The following is a 3,356-nucleotide window of genomic DNA, read 5'->3' as shown; positions in this document are numbered from 1 at the left end:
AGAACTGAAGGTCCGTGACTATGCTTAATGACTACATTATTATTTAGTCTCCTTTGCTGGTTTTCCTTTGTTTCAGCATTTCTCACTCCTCTGATTAAACTTATTCTTTGACTAAAGTTTTCCACAGGCAAAAGGCAGGCAGAGGACACAGTGGGGGGCAAGCACCATATGGTCCTGCTCCGTTTCATGTGTGTATGTTTGTTTCCTATCAGGGGGATGCAGTATGTATGCATATCCTTAGTAGAAGCAGTCAGTGTCAATTTAGTTTCACATTTCTTTAGTTTCCTTCTTGACATCTCCCTCCACTAGTCTATCTGAATTATTATTTTATCTTAATTGAATTGCATGGTAACAAAGGCCACTTACTGAGCATTTATGTCAAACAAAAATATTATCTTATTTAACAGTCACAAAAACTCTGTGAGGTAAGTGTTACTCTTATTTTATACATACACAAAAAAAGTACCAAAGAAGTTAAATCATTTACTCAAGGACCCAAAGACCTATAAGTAGTAAGAGGCGAGGCTGAGCTTTAGACTCTTGCTTACTTCTGTTGTATCATTTTTATATTGTATTAATTGTCTTTCTCCACCAATCATAGGCTCCTTGACAGCAAGGATTATGTACTTCATGTCTTTGAATGACTAAAACAAAATATATGATCTAGTATGTAGTCTCCCGCATTGCAGGCACACGCTTTACTGTCTGAGCCACGAGGGAAGCCCAGTATGTTGTAGGTATATTAAAAATTATGTATCTTTTAGAATTTTATAATTGTTTAACACACATACATCTTATTTTTGAAAAAACAGTAAGCTCCCTGCAGGCAAGGAATGTAGAAGTTAAAACAGAAATGGTAATGTCAAAGGTAAATGCCAGCTGATGGTCTGCCTGGGCCCATACTAAGATGTGGTTTAGGATCTGGACCTCAGCTTTACAAGTCAGTTCAGTTCAGTTGCTCAGTCGTGTCTGATTCTTTGTGACCCCATGGACTGCAGCACACCAGGCCTCCCTGTCCATCACCAACTCCCAGAGTTTACTCAAACTCATGTCCATTAAGTCGGTGATACCATCCAACCATCTCATCCTCTGTCGTCCCTTCTCCACCCACCTTCAATCTTTCCCAACATCATGGTCTTTTCAAATGAGTCAGCTCTTCGCACCAGGTGGCCAAAGTATTGGAGTTTCAGCTTCAGCATCAGTCTTTCCAATGAATATTCAGGACTGATCTCCTTTAGGATGGACTGGTTGGATCTCCTTGCAGTCCAAGGGACTCTCAAGAGTCTTCTCCAACACCACACTTCAAAAGCATCATTCTTTGGCACTCAGCTTTCTTTATAGTCCAACTCTCACATCCATACATGACTACTGGAAAAACCATAGCCTTGACTAGACGGACCTTTGTTGGCAAAGTAATGTCTCAGGTTTTTAATATGCTATCTAGGTTGGTCACAGCTTTTCTTCTAAGGAGCAAGCATCTTTTAATTTCAGAAACTCAATTCTGGCCATGTATTCAGAGCTGATTAGTTAGAGGGAATGCTCATTTTGTCCAAGCTCAAAAGAACATGATGCATGGGCAAAACCATATTTTAGCTGGTCAGAGATGAGACTTTCTTAGACTGATTTGTCACCAGAACACAGATCACCTTTGTGTTCTCTGGATAGAGTAGTCTCCAAAGTTTATGTCTCAGTGTTCACGAAACCCTAGAATGGACCTAGACAGGAACTCAACTGAAACAGATGCATTTGATTTACATAAGGCCCATGGGTATGATAAGGGAAAAACTTGGGTTGGATTACTTAACTTTTCTGAGAAGGAAAATGATGGTTACAATAAGAGTATCTACTGCCCAAGTTTCTTATGAAGACTATATCATATGACAAGCACTGAAAACCAACAAATATACTAATTGGTACACTGATAAGAATTCTAATTCATTAGGTCATTTGGAGTCACTCCAATATTGGTCCTACTGTTCTGAGAATATACCAGGCACCCTCCTGCCTTGGTGACTTTGAATATGCTGTTCTGTTTGCCTCTTTTCCTCTATGTGTCTTTATTTATTCAAATGTAATCTTCTTAATGAAGCCTTTCCTGACTATCCTAAAACATCTACTTCTCTCCTGCTTTTCCTCTGTACTATCTATATTATCTACTACACTAGATATTTATGTATTTTCTGTTTCTTCTTACTAGAATGAGCTTTCCTGGTAGCTCAGTTGGTAAAGAATCCGCCTGCGATTCAGGAGACCCTGGTTCGATTCCTGGGTCAGGAAGATCCTCCTAATGAATATTCAGAACTGATCTCCTTTAGGATGGTCTTGTTGGATTTCCTTGCAGTCCAAGGGACTCGCAAGAGTCTTCTCCAACACCACAGTTCAAAAGCATCAATTCTTCGGCGCTCAGCTTTCTTCGTAGTCCAACTCTGACATCCAAACATGACTACTGGAAAACCTTTCAACATGTTGCAACTGAACATTTATAAGCAATCTGCCTACAGGGCCTGGGAAGCGGGGAAGGAAATTTTATTCCTATTGGAAGCCACACTGGTGGAATAAAGGAGGTACCAAGACTGAAAAGACCCAGAAAAGCAAATTATACTAAAATAGGGACATAAAGTCTAAGCATACTAGAGTCCTTGCAGCAAAAATGGGAATGGCCTACATATATTTGAACAACATTTAGGTTATAAAAATCAGTTTGGCCAGATTAGATTACGGTTACGAGCATTTCCAGATAAATTGACAGTCATGGCACTCTGAGGACTTCACATCAAGGCAGGGCGATCGGGGAGTAAAGTCTAGTGGCTAGCATTTCCCAAATTCCAGTTGCTTAAGGCAAACACAGGAGACAGCTCCGCATTTCTCTCAAGGTAAAATACATCATATATGGGAGTTCAAAAATCAGTAATCAGAAGCGAAGTTTTTCGCTTTCAGAGTTCCCTGAGCCTAACAGTGTAAATGGAGAAGGCAATGGCACCCCACTCCAGTACTCTTGTCTGGAAAATCCCATGGACGGAGGAGCCTAGTAGGCTGCAGTCCATGGGGTCGCGAAGAATCGGACACGACTGGGCGGCTTCAGTTTCACTTTTCACTTTCATGCATTGGAGAAGCAAATGGCAACCCACTCCAGTGTTCTTGCTTGGAGAATCCCAGGGACGGGGGAGCCTGGTGGGCTGCCGTCTATGGGGTCGCACAGAGACGGACACGACTGAAGCGACTTGGCAGCAGCTAAAGCTCGTTTTATTCGGAAGAAATCTCGCGGTTTTTTTGTGAGTCTCTGTGGCGGGAACATACCGGAAGTCAGGGCGCTCTAAGTGGTACGTCATCTGGCGGAAGTGAGGTCATGTCCCAGA

This window comes from Bos mutus, chromosome 2, assembly GCF_027580195.1.
Source record: "Bos mutus isolate GX-2022 chromosome 2, NWIPB_WYAK_1.1, whole genome shotgun sequence".
Classification (NCBI taxonomy): Eukaryota; Metazoa; Chordata; class Mammalia; order Artiodactyla; family Bovidae; genus Bos; species Bos mutus.
This window is presented reverse-complemented; position numbering follows the sequence as displayed.